The sequence below is a fragment of the Ambystoma mexicanum genome, chromosome 2p, assembly GCF_040938575.1.
Source record: "Ambystoma mexicanum isolate Mex_15411 chromosome 2p, UKY_AmexF1_1, whole genome shotgun sequence".
Taxonomy (NCBI): Eukaryota; Metazoa; Chordata; class Amphibia; order Caudata; family Ambystomatidae; genus Ambystoma; species Ambystoma mexicanum.
The window spans coordinates 272,132,431-272,151,420 of record NC_090923.1 but is presented as its reverse complement, the minus strand read 5'-3'; the positions used below and the strand labels follow the sequence as shown (position 1 = coordinate 272,151,420).

Genomic DNA, 18,990 nt, shown 5'->3' with positions numbered 1-18,990 from the left:
ACCCACCTGCATGCATCACAATGCAGCAATTAATATATCTAGCTGGACACATAATGATTCTCCTCCATACACCAGACTACAACACAAACCACAACAGCACTGCCATCAGAATGCAGCAGCAACCTACCACAAGCTCGCCGGACGTCCAAGGGTGCCGGGCACCAAGCAGCAGCTTTCTCTTAGCCCAGGGGGGCCTCCATACCGCAAGGACCGATGCTAGGCCATGCCCCGTTTTCTTCATTTTCAACAGCATTCCCTGCCCGGGACAAAGCCCGCCGGGGGTCAAAGGGTGCAGGGTGCCCCACAGCAGCTTTCTCTTGCCCCAGGAGGGGCCTTCATGCCTCAAGGACTGGGCGATAGGCCATGCCCCCTTTCTTCATTTGCAGCAACATTCCTTGCAACGGGTCCAAGTGTATGGGGTGCCCAGCAGCAGTTTTCTCTTGAACCAGGGGTGCCCCCATGCCTCGAGGACAGGGTGATAGGCCATACCCCTTTTATTTATTTGCAGCAGCATTCCCTGCCAGGGCTGAAGGCCGCTGGGTGACAGGGGTGGGTGTTGAGCTCCACAGGGGTGTTAGGCGATTCAAGGGGTTGTCATTTATTGCCATAATACATTCGCTCACCGAAAGCTGGATCTTCGCCCCAAGGAATCGAGTGCTGGTGAGGAGTGTAAATAGGGGGAGGGGACTACCCAAACTGCCCCTTGTCTTTGCCTGCTGAACTGGCTATGTTTCTCCTGTTGTCTTTCCCCCTTCTTGCATCAACCATGTCAACGATAGTTGTGGCGACAGATGTTGTTGTCTCCCCTCCTCTTTCCCCCCTCTTACCTTCACCTTCACCCTCTTCAGCATGGAAAGAACCCTGCGTTACCAAGAGGAAAATGTTAAGCATTAAGGGGAGGCTAGTGGACCTGACCACCTCAGATCGCAAGATAGCTGACAACAAGTCCAAACCCCATAGCCATGCTAAGGTGATGCTTATAATTTAATTAACAACATGACCACATGCCTGGGCAGTGTTCTGACCATTGTGGGGAAAAATGCAGATGTCCACGTCATATAGGGTAACCTTGAACAGCACGACAAAGGGAATGTCCAGGCAGTAGTGTTATACGGTCTGGAGGATGCCTGCCCGGTTTCCCCAGCTGACAGTCTTGTGCTGTGTGATGCACTTCCTCCAGTGTCATCGACCAATGGGGGCCTGCCCCAGAAAAAATCTGTAAGGGTCCCAGTGAACTAACAACTTCAACACTTAATGATGGTTATTTCTCCTTTTTTGCTCCATTTATGGATTCTATGTCCATACACTGATCCCTAAAGAGCCACTCTAGGACATCTGAGAATAACCCTATGGCAGAGTTCAACTCTGTACCTGATGTCACTCCATCTGAAGCATGTGTAACCTACACCTCAGAGATAACCAAAGCTGCTCCCGCTGTGACTAGAACCTGCAACCCTCTAATAATGAGACCACAAGAAAGGGGATCCCTGTCGTCAAGAACCACTCCTATCACACCTCTTATTGCACCATCAAACGTTACCACCTGTCATGCAATTGCTGCAAGAAGAGACCTACTCACCGGGAGTGGGCACCTGCTGGGTGCCAACCCCCACTGCATAACCCCACTCGGCAACCAGTCAACTCTTGTCTCAAGGTTGGAGGAACCATTACGATACTGACATTGCTCTCTGGTTCTCACTGAACTGGTGGCCCTCAAAAAACCTTTACTGTTGATGCTAGATAATGGCAGAGCTAATAGAAGAGGTATCTCAGTGGAGTACAAGGGAAGCAACAAGGATGAATCAGGCAACCTGGAACTAGCAGCTAAGAACCCGTGAAGAGCTTCAATGATCGATGCAACTCCGCCGGACAAAAGTAGTTCTACGGTGCCTGCTGAAGTGATACTTGCAAAGAGGACCGGGGGACAAATCGACATTGCCACCAGTCCTTATCTAACAATCATCAGGCTAACTTTGTTCAACCTTCATGGAAGGACGACCAAAGGGCCGTAGGACAAGGGCTCAGTACATTGTGCAGGGGTGTAACTCTCGGAAGGGGGCTGATGAAGTAGGACAAAGAGTGAACACAACCCCACGAGCAGCAGCACACGCAAATCACAGGCACCAAACTTACAAAATATTACTCACCAAGAGATAGAGTATAGGAGCCTGAAACGGCCCCGAAGAACGGGCGTGGTATTTATGCACAGCGTCCCCAACTGCTACAACAATAGGCCCACACGGAGAGACTCCCTCACAAATAAGTGCATTCACTGGTTGAGAACCGTGCACGGTTGCAGTTATTTGATCAGGGAGGACATCCTATGTTGTAGAAGTCTATCCTATTTGTATTTGTATTCGTATTTTCTTTGTATAGCGCCTGGCCAAAAGGCATCTGGGCACATATCTTAGGTTACAGTGACATAATAACATCAATGTCAATCTGATAATGAGGGAAGTGGCTATGATTCCATTCGTATAGAAATAAGGGATCCCAGACTGGCCACAGGGTTATTAGGAATTGGCATGCAATGGGGCTCAAACACCAGAAGCTCGATAGTCATTAGTGCTTTGCCTCCTTGGAAGAATGCTGATCTCCCTGAGGACCCCCAATCTGGGAATTGGGCCCCAGCTTCCAAACTTTTCTGGAGCCAATTTGATCCCACTGGGGGGAAATCGTGAAGGTTCACCTGTAGATTTTGGAACATTCCTGAAGGACAATACACAGGGGTGTGCTTTTTTCCCTGATGCAGAACACACTGCTTCGGCCTGCGGAACTGATATTAAGGCAACTATTGATTTAAGATAAAGAAATCATCTGACCTTCGTTATTTTTATGGTAATTGACATAAGTGTATAAATTATGAATATGTGTACTTTCATGTTCTCACGGCCGAATACAGTTAAATAAGAAAATAAACAAACAATCAATTTGGTCTAGCTAGACACATAACAAGTCTCTTGCAATTGCACACTCTCCTGACCACCTCATCACCCATCCGTATGCCTGAATTTACTGGAGCTCAGCCTGCCCACCGTACTCCTTATCCTGACCAAATGCACACACGCATTGTATTCCTTCGGACAGTTTTCCATACCTTGGACTTTCGGTCCACCAAGGGCATTCTCACAACAACCACGTTGATGCCATAGTAATGGGATAAACATGCTATATAAATGACAAAAATGACAAACTACTACTACTACTATTACAAATACTTATCCTGCAGCTTCCCTTGAAGCGCTGGTTCCTAGTTCTATCTCCAAGGAAGGCAACCTCTCCACCTGGGAGTGTGCCACAATCCTCACTAGGGGCATCATCCATGTAGCTGCAATAATGCATTGTAGGAACAGCTTTACAGCGGGAAGACAGCAGCAGTTGTCTCTTTCAGCTGTAGACAAAAGTGGAAAGGCAGAATGGGGTATAATGGGGTATAAGGTATGCTATGTGGTTCTCATTGATTAATTAAAACACCTCATAAATCACTATAACTAGCTTTCAATAAGATATGGTTTTATATATATGATCTATAATTTTGCATTGCCTCTGATTTAAGTGGGGCAGTGGGGCTGCCATCACATTTCTGTAGTTACCAGTTAATTCCAGACTGCTTGTTTACCATCAAACAGACTCCTGTTTTTATTCCAAAAAAGCCACTGTGAATTTTATAATAACTTCTTTTGTAGACACACTAGCACCAAATCCTTTCGAATCTACCATCCAGATGTGGTCAGTAATCACATGCAATCACTTTGTGAAGAGGAAGAGTAGACAAAGGAAAGAAAAGGATTTCCGTTTTTGAGGGTCTCTGATGCAGGTAGTGCAAAGACATCCAAGATTAGATAGAAAATAAGCAAGACAAGACAGAGGAATTAATAGAGTCAGAGAAAGGAAGAGAAGGCTAGAGCGATGTGGGAGTCATCTGCGTAAAGATCATAGGAAAATCCATAAGAAGAAATACTAGAACCGATGTGGGAAGTGTAGAGAGAAAAGGAGAGGGCCAAGGGCAGAAGTAAATAGCTGTTTTAAATATGCTGACAATTATCACTATTTTTGGGGGACATTTGTTGAGTTTTCTGTGGTTTCAGTCAGATTTATAGCACACTGACCTCTATTAAATAATTCTAAATGATGTGCACACCTGTAGTCTGTTTTCTATGTATGTATTCTTACAACACTGTGCAACATATCTTCCCCACTAGACACAGATTTTGAAGTATATCTTTCTAAAGACGTTGTTGGAGTTTAGATTTAAGTTAGAATACAACTGTATGGCTTTTAGGGCAATCAGCTTCCCTCAACAATCCTACCCTGAATTGGTGATGTGGAAGTCTTCACAACTGAGTCCAATCATTGAGATGTCATGGGAGTGTATACTTAATCGCAATCCAGGAAATTACTTTATCTAAGAATGTATTTTTATGTGTTTTGGGATTCATAAGTGCCCGTGATGGGCACCCAACTCTACATTTAAAAGTCTGTCCTTATTACAAATGAAATGCTAGTATATCGTGGGTGAGCAATCACTGCATGGCCACATAGTAGGTAAGGTCACAAAATATCTGCATAGGCCAACTGTGAACTTTATTTTCAGTTTTTTTGTTTGTTTGTTTATTGATTTGCAATGCACGCCAAACCCGTGGGTATCTGGATACCAATTCCACTTGAGGACAATTATACATTAGGCTTATGTTACATTATTACAGTAAGTGTAGCAGATTACAAATTTAGACTGTACAAGATCAAGCAGGGTTTACAAGGGTCATAATAGATTATAGTAGGCAATGTGAATGTAATGAGACACAATATGTACAAGGATATTACAATGGATTACATTACAGTAGACTGTATATGGGTATAGAAAAGAGAGAGAGAGGCAATAGGTATGAAGGCAGATGAGATAAAAGTAATCAAAAATCAATCAAAGAGTGCAGGGGTGTCAGAGTCGTGGGGAAGGTGAGGTCGCTGGTGGAGGATTAGTCAAATGGCTTTGGAGACAAGCCAATTTATGATGTTACGTCTGAAGTGCAAGAAAGGTTGATCCTCTCTGAGTGATGGAGGGAGGTTGTTCCAGAGTTGTGTCGCCCAGACTGGGAAAAAGCTTCCCCCTGCCTTTTTTAATTTGAATGTTGGCACGACCAGTTTGGAAGAGTAGCAGTTCTAGATGGGTGAGTGGATGATTTCTTGACTATATTTTCTGCAAGGTATCGTGGGGCAGCACCATTAAGACATTTGTAGGTCAAGGAGAGTGTTTTGAGGGTGATTTTGTCATTGGTGTAGAGCCGTTTATTCTGTCTCATAACATTAGAAATGTGCTCTCTCCAATGGATCCCGCATGCTGACCTAAGCACATTGTTTTGTAGAATATGGACTTTCTTGACAATGCCCTTGTTAGCTGCTAAGTAGAGTGTGTTGCAATAGTCCCGCTTTGACAAAACAAGGGCCCTTACCAAGATCAGTCAGTTTTCTTTAAATAGAAAGGGTTTACAAGCTGTGATCAATTTACAAGTGTAAGGTGTGGATGATGACAAAGCACTTACTTGTTTATTTAAAGTAAAAGTAGAATCAAGGTGAAAGCCTAATGTTTTAACCTCTTTTACCACTTTGATGGTATTACCGTCTATATTGAATGAAGAGTAGTTGGGGTTGAGTTTGCTCAGGTTGGCTACCAAGCCAAGTATTAGGAGTTCTGTTTTATCGTCATTCAGGCAGAGGCTGTGGGTGGCCATCTATGCCTGAATGATTAAATACATTTTGTTCACTAAAGATATATCCTTGCTGTTATCACTTGAGAGTGGAATGAGGATCTGGTTGTCATCTGCATAGTTTGTGTAGGTGACACTGAGATAGTCCAACTTGATTGTGTGATATTTTGACCCATTCCAATGTGCCCCACTGCATCACTTTACAATGGTGAAAGAAACAGACCAAAATGGATGCGCCGACTTTTATGTGTGCCAAAATCTTCAAAACTGTGTTTGGGTCACAACCAGAAAAGGGCTGCACACCCTGCCACACACAGTCACAAGGTGGAGGGGGTGAAAAACAGAGTTCTCACTGCAGGAGCATGCCAGTGGGCTCTGCCACGTACATCATGGAGCAAAGCAGCAGAATTGTGCTGAAAACCAAAAATGCCTTTTAAAATGTTAGCTTTGCCACATAAAAGTGCTGTTTTTGGTGCTAGATCCATTAATTTCCATTGAATCATTGAGATTAACGGGTACTGCAATGCCCAGGATCATCCAGTGTGGCTCAGAGGAACCAGGCCTCAATAACTAACAGCTCTATATATTGTATCTAATGAAAAAGCAAACCAGGAACTCTTTTTTTCATTTCCACAGCAAAAACGCAGCTAACTTTGCAACAAGTAACAGAATCAGCTGTGCAGAGAGAAACTCTAAACAACAGCAGGATACATGTATCCAGACTGCCAACAATCCCAGCACTCAAGGGAAGACCTACTGCTGAATAAATTGTGCCTGTGCTGCAGAGTAAAATCTTATTTAGAGGGCTCACTTTAATGTGCTTTTCATGAATGAAGTGCAAATTGCCTGTTGTGAAATCATGTTTTTGTTTAATGGCTAAATTCTTTAAGAATGTCAAAGGATTGGTAATGTAAAAATCTACCTATAAACTATATGTTTAAATGAAAGATTAGGTGAAACTAGTTAAACCCAGTCTTGAGTTAATTAACTATTTAAGGAGAAAAAACAATTCTGCTCTGACAGTCCTTAGCCTGGGAAAGATTGACACTTCACTGCTGGCCGGAAAAGCTAATTGCTGTTGGGAGGCCTCGCATACTCATGACAAAGGACCTCATTAGAATTTCATCTGGGCCACAGGTAAAGACAATAGCAGGCTTGGACACTCATCCTTCCAGGGGAGGGACACTCTCCGGGAAGAGGCTTCTCATTGAACTTCAAAGGAATTGCCATTTGCTCAAACTTGGGGGGAAAAAAGGGAACAAAAATAACTGACATATAATTTTTGGGTTTAAATGCTTATTTTGTCACTGAACTTCATGACATTTAACTTGGTGGCAAGAATAAGTAAACAAGTGAAAAGTATATACATATACATCTGAACTTATGCTAGCCATTAGGATTTCTTACTGCGTAAGGAACTGAAGTTATGAAAAATGACCAAGTGTGCCCAAACTATTAATGCTGCAAATCTAATATTATGTACCCATGTCCTAGGGGTGATTGCACATATATGTACCAAATTAGGAAATTTTAGGCTAAACCTTTATGGTTGAAATTGCCAAAATTCAACAGAAAGGCAACACCAGGTCCCACTGACTTGGGAGTTGGATGTAAATGTGACCCATGCAATATGTAATTAACGTATCTGATTTTCTTAGAGGGCATAAGTACATAAATATGTATTTGTGGGAATGTTAGATTTTGGTCCCACTATTTATGGGAGGGTTCCAGATCATATCATAAAACATGACAACCCTTTCTGTCATCCAATCATCAAAGAGCAAGGCGGGAACTGTGCTTTTGCCCAATCATAGACTTGTGACTGTGGGTTGTAAGTCTGCCCCTACCATAAACTGAGTGATGTCATTTGGCATGATAAATACAGGAACCTCACAATACACTAGACACACTGATTCCTGACTCCATCCTGATTTCCGCGTGGCGCCCTGTTCCTGAATTCTTCATCTTGTTCCTGATTCCAGATTTCTTTGCAAAGCCAAGGCATTGTTGAGCTCCTTTTTCAGATAAGCCCAAATGCTGAAACCATCCCAAAACCTATGGTAAGCAATTTTGATCCAGTTAGGCTTGCTACCATTAATGCTTGTCTGCTCCAACTCGCCATCCCACTGATCTACAGTGGCAAGCAACCAGAAGGGCCAATCCAATCCAGTCCAGACCAGTCTGAGGTAATAGTCCAGTTGACCAGAACTGCCCAGTTGACCTATCCCACCAGATGTGCCCTGCTGCTGTCCTTAGACCCGATCCGTGATGACCAGAACCCTTGATGGTCCAAAATCTAAAAATTAAAGTGGCCTGTAAGTATCAATAGGAATCATAGTAAACCATAGCATATATTGCCTTACACTGTCCTATCCCAATCCATAACCTATCCCATCTATAACTTAAGAACCCATAATATTGCCAGAACAATTCTTGCATCTCTGTCTGTAATTCTTAGTGTTAGCGATATTATCTGTCACGGCTCACTCCCTTTGCTCCCGTTCCCGCCACTTGGGGGCATGTTTTGGGTTTTCTTCCCTACTGGACATTTCCTCCGAACCTTATGCTACAGTGTCCTGATGAATTGGGAGCGCTAAAACCTTATTTCCCAAATTACTTCCCTTCCGGATCCATTTTTTGGCAGCCAGCATGCTACTGCTACTCTAATCAAATGACTATGCTTCCCAGAATGCCTGGCTCACTGCCTCACCTCCTCCCTTGCAGGACAAGGCTGGGTGGAGGATAGGCAACACCTGTGGCTGCAGGTGCAGCAGGCGACACGCCTGAGGGGTGTGCTCGTTAAGCAGCTTTAAAAGCCTCAGTCTGCTTCAGTCCAGCGCTGGTCATTGTTGCAGCGTTCCTGTCTTGACTGGTCCCTTGTTCCTGGTTCCTAGTTTTTGTGCCCAGTTTCTAGTTAGTGTTTCTTGTTCCTTGTCCTGGAATTCATATTTGTATGCCTAATTGATTTCTGCCTTTTGGAAATCCCTTTCTCCCTTTCTCTGTCTGCAGGCAGCCTTTCTCTGAGCTTTCCTTTTGCTGTAGCCCAATTGCCTGTGTTCACTGTTTCCTAGAAATTGTCCTTTGCTACTGAAAGACTTGTTGCATTAATCTTTCCTTTACAGGTTTAGTTTCCTGCCTTTTCACCTTGGATGGGTGGGAAAGTTTCCCTTTTGAAATCGTTTTCACTGCTCCTGATCCTTGCCTTCTATTGGGATCCATGCCATGTTTTCCTTTACACTTTTACATTTATTTCCTATTTTATTATTAGGTGTGGGAAGCTGTTGTAACTAGCTCCTGTGTGATTATCTTTTGTTTTCCACACTGTACTATTCCTTCTTGCCTCTTGACTGGGGTTTAGGTATTTAGTCATCCTCACTCTTTGCCTTTACTGCCTTCTGGGTTCTTGTTTGATTTACAGGGTTGTGGGTTAGTACTGACTTTTGAGTGGTCTTTCCGGTCCTCGTGTATACGGACATCCAAGTGGTCTTTCCGGTCTTCGTGAATACTGGCATTCATGTGGTCATTCCGGTCCTTGTGAGTACTGTTTCCAAATTCCTTATCCAGTACCGTCTAGAGTGTCAGCTTACAGATTCTGTCCCTGCTTGCCCTCAACGTGGGCTTAGCGCTGTCAGTATCTGTAATAGCATAGTGGGTAAGGAGTTTGCCGACTTTCCTTTCAGTCATAAGGAGGTTCTAAGTGCTTACCCTACATTCCTTTTCTTATAGTGGTATACACGAGTCTTGGGTATTGAATGCACGTTGTTATATTCAAGGTTGTTTACTGTGTATTTTGTGCACATTTCCCCTGCCATATCCATCGCCTTCTTCCTTTCCTGACAGAATGACCAGCCGTTGTTCCCGTTTGAACCTGGCCAGATTACGAAGGAAAGGCAGCAAGGCCTCTAACAAGTTTATACAGAAAGCTTCCCTTACAATTACCAGTGAAAATCGAATCTCTGCTCCTGACTTAAATGAACTCCTTGACACGAATGGGTATTTACGTGCAAAGTATTTTTCCCACTGGGTGGCCCATCGTACATTGCCTGATCCTAGCTCTGTCTTTAATTCTGATCCAGAGTCTATGTCCGCACAAGCCTTAGCAGTGGAAAACAACGCACTGCTAGAATTTATACACACAAGTACCTCTGTTATTGAACCCCATGACTCCGGTTGTGCTTTACCTCAGATTGAACAGTTTCATGATTCAAGCATGAAGAATGGAGGGGTTCCTTGCATATCTTCTGTTTTCTGCCCTCAGTCTACAGCTTACTCCTCTGCACAGATTCTTACTGTGGTCACTAATGCCAAGGGGTCTGATGCCAATAGTCTGCTTAAAAGAAACACAGACCACGTCGGTAAGAGAGAGTATAGATCACAAGACCTGCAAGCAGTAGATGACAATATACAATCAATGCACTTCCAGATGGCTAGGGCAGGATCCAGCCCTGATGCCACCATGCCTTCCCCTGTGCCTACTGATAGGGATGTACAGTTAATGCGGGACATGCTAGAAGCAGAATTTGAGGAGTTAAAACAAGAATACATTTCCTTAAAAGAGGAGAATAAGATGTTACAGTCTTTTCTGAATACACCTCCAATTTTATCCGTTGATGAAGTGAATACTGTTCAGTCCCTGAGTGCGGAGACTTTTGTAAATCATGATACTTGTCGATATGTAAGATCTATTGGGAGTGAAAGTCTTTTTTCAAGCACAGCGCTTATTCAGGGCACAGGTTCTGACAACTGTCCTACCGTTTGTCAGGAATTGCTGTTAGCTGAAGATTCACAAGCCACTCCTTTACCTGAAGCTTCCTGTGTAGCAGTTTGTCATAACTCTGAGCTTGAACACATACATGCTGCTGATTTCCAAACACAATCCACAATGGTGGCATAGACAGAATCAGTCACAACTGTAGGCTTAGGTTCTGCCCTTGATCTAGCTGCTGAGACTGAAGTAGACATTCAAGCTGATGTGGAAAACGATGCTACCTCTGTGTTCGCTCTTCCTTCTGCCAATTTCGGTCACTACGAGCAGTCAAAGACAGTGCAGAATTCATGTTTTGATGGACTCATTCCACAAATTACTGAACCAAAAACCCGGCAGGCGATCCCTGAACTGTTGATTGTTAATCAGCCACTTTCAGAAGCTAAGACAGAGGAATGGTCAATTGACGAAATCCTGATTAACAGAGACTTTACTATGGTGATTCCTCTGGTTGATTTTGACTTCTACAAAGGAAGAGACTCTGTGTCATCCACTAAGGAGAGGGACGGCAGGGGTACAGCTCAGACTTTGGTTACTGGTGCCAAGGGGTCAACTGCCTTAAAGGGGCTTTCCATTCCTGAACCACAAGTGTGTCTGTCGACTTCTGGGACTTCAGACTGTCCTCCTACTACCATTGACTCTTCAATAATCCTGTCCACAGCTCTGCAGTCATTGTTGGCACACGTATCTTCGATCAATAAAGGAGTGCTATGTCTGCCAGTCACCCAAGAGCCTTCACCATGTACGCAGTCAGAGCCAAAGACCTTGACAAGTTTGTCTTCAGCTAACAAGACGGCTCCAGCTTGCATGCCCTCAGCCTCAGAATTTCCTCTGGCATGTTTGTCTTCGGCTACAGTGACTCATCCAGCAGATTATCCTTCAGCCATGGAGCCTCCGGTAGTACATTCTAAGTGCATGTCTTCGGTCCCAGAGCCTACTGCTAGTTTGGCTTCAGTTCATGAGAGACCTGTATCCTGCTCAGCCTCGCTGCCAATATCGGAGGTGTACCTGTCTACACTGTCAGATCCTGCTGCATATTCCTCTGCTCCAGAGATTCCTCCTGAATCCCAACCATTTACTGATGAACGTCCATCTTGCCCTTCTTATGCTTCAGGGGGATCACCAGAATGTCTGCCTTGTACACAAAACAATTCTCCCAACTACTTGACTGTAGCATCAGCGCCTCCCGAATATGCAACATCTGAGCCTGAGACTTCTGCCAGCTCTCTCTTCAGAAACATCAAGCCGGCTCACGACTCGGGAGGGCCTTACATGCGAGGCCGCTGGACTTGCCTGGAGTATTACGAGAGAGAAACGGATGCCATCCACCACGGCCCAGTCACCGAACGAGTAGCCGACCAGGATAGCGGGCTGGACGGTCCGCGTTTGGAGTCCGGTTTGGATCAACCGCTTGACAACCCTTTTGTTGCCGGATCCCACATGAGTCTGAGGGAAGGGACGGGCACGGCCCTCCAGCTGCAGCGCCAGTTGGGTGCTAGTAGCCAAAGGAGGGGAATGTCTGCTGCAGTTCAAGATGTGCCTGTTTTTGCTCCCGCTGCTAGTATGCCTGATGTTCCGAGTACTGTGTCTAACACTCCTATCAATATGCCAAACGTTCCTGCGGTTGTATCCCACGTGCAACAAGGTGGCTACTTGACTGGCTACATGACTGTCTATGGGAGTGCCAGCCTCGTACAACCCATTGGATCTCCAGACCTCCAAGGCAAGGAACTTATGCAGGCGAATCTTTGTCACTTTCAACCACAAACCTTTACCAAGATGGATGACAGAGTATCCGAACCTCTACCTCAGCCGCCACCTTCCTCTTCCGAACATAAACATTTCCTGAAACCTGCTGTTTCCTCACCTCCTGTGTGTCCACTCTCGGCAGTGAGGCTAACAGAACTTCTACCGTTGTCTAAGGCATGTAGCACCAGCCTGCCTCTCTCCTCAAGGATGTATGCATATCCTCTTCCATTGACTAAGCTTCCTGGACCTTCCAACTCTGCTTCGGGTCCTGCAAGTCCTTCATGCCTTTCTTCGACCCATGAGTCTCTTCCTCACCGGAAACCCACCTATGGCTCTTATAGACTGCGGCCTGCTTCTATTCATTCCAGTCCTTCTGCTTCTGGCCGTGGGTCATCGTTTCCGTCAGTGCCACTTCTGAAGACAAAGCGCTCCTATCATGGAAAGAAGATGTTTTGTGCGAGTAACGGCCGCCTGGAGTCGGCCGTGGAAGGGGGTATAGTGTCACGGCTCGCTCCCTTCGCTCCCGTTCCCGCCACTTGGGGGCATGTTTTGGGTTTTCTTCCCTACTGGACATTTCCTCCGAACCTTATGCTACAGTGTCCTGATGAATTGGGAGCGCTAAAACCTTATTTCCCAAATTACTTCCCTTCCGGATCCATTCCGGGTTTTTGGCAGCCAGCATGCTACTGCTACTCTAATCAAATGACTATGCTTCCCAGAATGCCTGGCTCACTGCCTCACCTCCTCCCTTGCAGGACAAGGCTGGGTGGAGGATAGGCAACACCTGTGGCTGCAGGTGCAGCAGGCGACACGCCTGAGGGGTGTGCTCGTTAAGCAGCTTTAAAAGCCTCAGTCTGCTTCAGTCCAGCGCTGGTCATTGTTGCAGCGTTCCTGTCTTGACTGGTCCCTTGTTCCTGGTTCCTAGTTTTTGTGCCCAGTTTCTAGTTAGTGTTTCTTGTTCCTTGTCCTGGAATTCGTATTTGTATGCCTAATTGAGTTCTGCCTTTTGGAAATCCCTTTCTCCCTTTCTCTGTCTGCAGGCAGCCTTTCTCTGAGCTTTCCTTTTGCTGTAGCCCAATTGCCTGTGTTCACTGTTTCCTAGAAATTGTCCTTTGCTACTGAAAGACTTGTTGCATTAATCTTTCCTTTACAGGTTTAGTTTCCTGCCTTTTCACCTTGGATGGGTGGGAAAGTTTCCCTTTTGAAATCGTTTTCACTGCTCCTGATCCTTGCCTTCTATTGGGATCCATGCCATGTTTTCCTTTACACTTTTACATTTATTTCCTATTTTATTATTAGGTGTGGGAAGCTGTTGTAACTAACTCCTGTGTGATTATCTTTTGTTTTCCACACTGTACTATTCCTTCTTGCCTCTTGACTGGGGTTTAGGTATTTAGTCATCCTCACTCTTTGCCTTTACTGCCTTCTGGGTTCTTGTTTGATTTACAGGGTTGTGGGTTAGTACTGACTTTTGAGTGGTCTTTCCGGTCCTCGTGTATACGGACATCCAAGTGGTCTTTCCGGTCTTCGTGAGTACTGGCATTCATGTGGTCATTCCGGTCCTTGTGAGTACTGTTTCCAAATTCCTTATCCAGTACCGTCTAGAGTGTCAGCTTACAGATTCTGTCCCTGCTTGCCCTCTACGTGGGCTTAGCGCTGTCAGTATCTGTAATAGCATAGTGGGTAAGGAGTTTGCCGACTTTCCTTTCAGTCATAAGGAGGTTCTAAGTGCTTACCCTACATTCCTTTTCTTATAGTGGTATACACGAGTCTTGGGTATTGAATGCACGTTGTTATATTCAAGGTTGTTTACTGTGTATTTTGTGCACATTTCCCCTGCCATATCCATCGCCTTCTTCCTTTCCTGACATTATCCCATTTTGTTTTACTAGACCATAAGCCATTAGTGATTTGGATTAAATAAAGTAATTCCCATCAAGAAAACGGGGTATCCACCTCGTGAAGGGTTGCCAGCGGCCGTGTTTAACTGTGGAGATTCACGGGGGGCATTCTTCTTTTTCTTAGCCATGAATCTAGTTTAAGTAAAATCAATCTGTCATTTTAAAACCGATTTTCTGTTTTTCTCTGTTCTATTTTCATAAAAACACCTCTCATTCAAACTTGCATAACTTCCTTAATTTATTAGGTAGAGACTTCATTTATTTCAACACTGACTTAAACATAAGACCTGTAGCTACAACCCAACCCAAAAACCGCATCCAAAAACAGTGTATTTGACCAATTTTTCTTAAAAACTGCATAGTGAATTTTAGGCAGGAATTCGTACTGTTGCTCATATTATAGCTTATGTTTGTTAGGATTTTCTCAGTGTTGCTCCCATAGAAATGTATATCAATTTACAGATTTTTTGCATACTTTTCATTGTTTTGCTCAGTCATTTTGGAATGTCATTTTAAAGGTGTACAATTTCCAAAACGTTTTTCTCTCTCGTTTGGGGAGGGAAGATTGTATTCAAATCATGTACACTGTTCTATTTTCCTGAATACCTGCTGCTTACTTACATTGTGTAGAATTGCTTATTTATGAGTTGAGAAATTTGCAGGGGGAATCCTTAACTTAAATGCTATCGTTCAAACAAGCTAAAACTGTTCTTGTCTTTGTATTGTATATTCTGTGTTGCTAAAAGTGAATTCAACTGCATTACCTACTTTCTTGTTTGTATTGTCACCACATTGGTGATTGCTGCCCCATATATTAAAACATATGTTTGATTTGAATTTTAAATAAATAAATAAATAAATATTACCTTTACCAACCAGCTTGATTCCTGGTCCATGGTGACCTGGGGGAATTTTGAGAAGGGGCGAGATATGAGTGGTATATCACTCAGAATATTGAACCTATATAGACAATAAAATATATACTAGGCTGAGACCAAGGGTGTATTGCATGATTGAAATCCTTAACATGGTTAGAAAACAATTGTGAAAAAAAGGATGCTTAACACTCAGACGAATATCAGGATGTGTGATGTGCGTTTGTTTCAGACTGCACATTGCCCACCAGGAAGTTTTTTTTTTATTTGGGTTTCTTCTAAAAACTAGCTGAGTAGAAAGCACTGGCATTACCATAGGATCTCAGCTGACAGACAAACCACACCAAAACCAAATTTGGAAAGTCAATTGTGAATTGCTTTATAAGGATTTGGATCTGAGTTACATTAATAATATCATCCCATCGAGGAAACCCATGCATAATCAGAGAAAAAGTCTATTATGCCATGAATGATACAATAGAACAATCTACACACCAATTAATGACATCATTATTTATTCAGGAGTTTCACTAGTATCCCAGTATGATGGAATGAATACTACTCTTCTGGAGTACAGGGATGAGTACAGGGATGAGTAGTGTTCAGTACTAAACCGAATATGAACTCACTCATAAAGGTGCATCAGACACACCATGAATGGCATACCTGCTTTACCTCTTTAATTAAGAATGGGCTGAATGGGCTGTGTGAAACGAATGCCCAATCACGTTTCTAGAAATACATGACACTTTGATAAAACTAACATGTCAAACCTACTATTCGAAACACTAGCAACCTACCTTTGTAAGAGACTAAACAGATTTAGCAGAATTATGGGTAGCAAGGGCGCTCTGTATATGAAGAAAGGTGCATACACATAAATGCTCTTAGTATGAAGCTTCTAAACAAATATAAGTCCCGTAAGATATTAAGTGTGGTTTAAATGTCACTCAGGCCCACAATTTCAGTGGCAGAACCACAGTTGTATATGTTAATATGTTTAATCTTATTTCTGGGGCTTCACACCATCGAGCTAGGCCTCTGGTCACTTTCTGGTGATTCTGTTAAGGTTTATGATATGATATGCCATTTATAACGTGCCCATACACAAGTGTTTCAAGGTGCAACGAGGCAAGAGAGGGGGAACAGAGGGAAGATAAAGACAATGATCTTACTAAGCCAAGTGACATTGAGATTGTGCAAGTGCAGGGGAGGGGGGAAGGTAAAGTGCGGGGGGAAGGAGGAGGGGTAGTGCAATACAAGTTTTAGAAACTCAAGCAAGTCCAAAAGGATATGGCAACGCTGCCAACATAACAAGCAGAAATTTCTGAAGGCTGGAAGTAGCTCGGGACAAGTGGCGATGTGCAGATTCATGTGGTTGGAAGGCTACACAGAACATCGATTGTGGAAAAGCGCAATTGAATTTCAGCGGAGAGCTGTCTCCACCGGGTAAACATATTAAAAGCAGTTCTGCAGCAGCAAACGGCTTGAGGCTTTAAGAAGCTGGGGTCAGAAAAGTCAATGGTGAGTCGGCAGCTCAAAGATGCTCAAAGCAGTTTGCAAATGTAACATACCAGTATTAGCTCCCTGTTTTCCTTGTAGCGGCTCGCATTATTTTGAAGGCGATTGAAATTCTTTTCAGCATTTTGAAGACACATGGTCGCCAGAGGTAGTTTCTTTAGATTCTCGGGGATTTGAGGCCATGTTTCAGGGTCTCTCATGAAAGGCTACGTCCTTCTTCGGCCCTTCCCACGGTTCACAGGAACACTTACCCGTTTGCCACTTCAGCAGGCAGCTTGCTGGGTCACAAACATAGTAGCAGCAAACAGGCTTTTCAAGCAGCAGGTCTCTTCAAAGGTCCCCCAGTGAACTGGAATGGAGGAAGTTATGCACTTTCCTTGGAGATCTGTAGCTCCAGCCCAATTGATGGGGACATTGGACAGACTCACACCCAACATGGTTCCAGTGAATTATTGCCTGGAGAGATGCTTTGGGATGCTCCTTCAAGTTGAGGCCAAAGGTGATTCTCTTAGGCGGAGGGGTGGAGGTCTCGCCCCTTTATAGAGTAAATTTGTTGCAGTGGATAGGTCCACTTCAAGCCTACTGTAAAAGGGGCAATCCTTGCTGCTTTAATAAGGGTTTTGTCTTCTGAGGTCGGCTCTCAGAGTGCCTTCTATGCAGGAAGTTGGAAGGGAGCACTTGAAGTGTGACTAAGAATTTTCTAGAATGCAGGATCATTTGTATGGGCTCATATCTTCTACTAAAATACATCCCCCTCTCCTGTCTCCATTATATTAAAACGACTCCAGTGATGAATTCCCATTTTGTTGGCAGAGCTCATATTTAAATACTGGTTCACACCATGGGCCTCATTGGGCCGTGACTTTACCACCATGGCGTAAACTACGTTTACGCCATGGTGGTTGGCGGACTTACCGCCCCATTCCGACCTTGGCGGGGCGGTAAGTCCCCAATCCCCATTTACCCTTCCCCATTCCCATTTTTGCCCCATAGGGCATAATGGGAGTGGGGAAGGCGTTAATTACGCCACCGTAAATTACGGTGGCGTAATTAACTCCATGGTCCCTTAGCGCCATGGATTTTAACACCCGCTGAAAGCGGGTGTTAAGACCTCCATGGCGCTAAGGGACCTCGTAATTGGCGGTAAGGGGTCGGCGCAGCTAACGATGGCGTAAACCCCTTACCGCCAGGGTCGTAATGAGGCCCCATGTCTTGTTTCTCTGGGAAGGTATGAAGCCTTCCCAGCAGAGAACCCAGGAACCTCCAGGGCTAGGCCCAACATTTTTGGTGGGTGAAACCCTCAGCCCAAGATAGCAATACACAAAGGTTCCGATAAGTTCATGAGTCACAGGAATCTATGTGTTAATAAAATGAGATCAGAACGTGGTTTGCTTGTATACTGTACCTCCTCATAGGCCACTATATTAAACTAGATTTTATTTTCATATTTTGGTAAAGTGCCACCACCAGGGCTTGGGGATACACAGTCACATATCATTTAAATCATGAATGTCCACCGTCATAGGCGGCCGTGACTGTTGTAATTCATTTATCTACAGCAGGCTATTTGCTGGAACGCACATTTTAGTATGTGGCTGCCATGATGCCAAATCACATTGCAGCAGCTTCTGTTTCGTTACACAGGACCCAGCGAAAGTCCACATGCGTGCACTATACTTTGTAGCATGGAGTATTGGAAAGTGAGCACTAGTTAGCAGAGCTCACTTTCTGCAATTGAAAAATCAGCATCAGTTTACATAGCAAAAATCATAAAAGCCCATTTAAATTCACATTCCCAAATGCCATTGCATTACAACCATCTTTAAGTCATTTTCGAGTAGTCGTAGTTCTGCTACATTTTCGAGAAATTCAATTTTCATATAAACTCCAAATATATATGACATATCAAAATAATAATTCCAACAGAATACAATAAGATTAAAACTTGGGAAGTTCAGATACATTACAGTAGATTTTAAATGTGTAAAATGTGACATTTTGTTTCCTCTAGACGTATTTGAAGTACACTATATGATATTAAATGATGAGCCATTTATAACACGACTGTGTACAACTGTTTCTAGGCGTGGGAAGACTGGGATGAAAAGACAAACGATCTTCCTAGGCCTTGCGTCATTCAGATCATGCAAGTGTGAGCATGAGAAGTGCAAGGGCAAAGGGAGGGGGAAGTGCAAGGAAGAGGGGAGGGGAAAACAGGGCAGCAATGCTCTGAGTAAGTGTAGTCAGGGCACCACAGCTTTGGGTAGTGAAAGGAGAACAAGGGACGGTAGGGTTACAGTTACAGCCCCTAAGTGCATGGTAGGCCTGGAGGCAGGGCAAGGGGGACTGATCAAGAAGTACCTCGTACCCAGTGAGACTGTGAGGGTTGCCAAGCAACCAGTCTGTACAGCAGACAGGTAGGTCAGGTAGGTCAGCATGGGAGGGAGAGAGAGAAAGCATAGGAGAAGATGGAA

General features: G+C 44.1%; 1 protein-coding gene across 1 annotated transcript in view; it reads right to left on the bottom strand.

Annotated features, from left to right (window-relative positions):
- LOC138566368 (contactin-3-like) overlaps positions 1-18,990 on the bottom strand; it is a 1,374,021-nt gene that overhangs the window by 902,266 nt on the left and 452,765 nt on the right. The window lies entirely within an intron of this gene.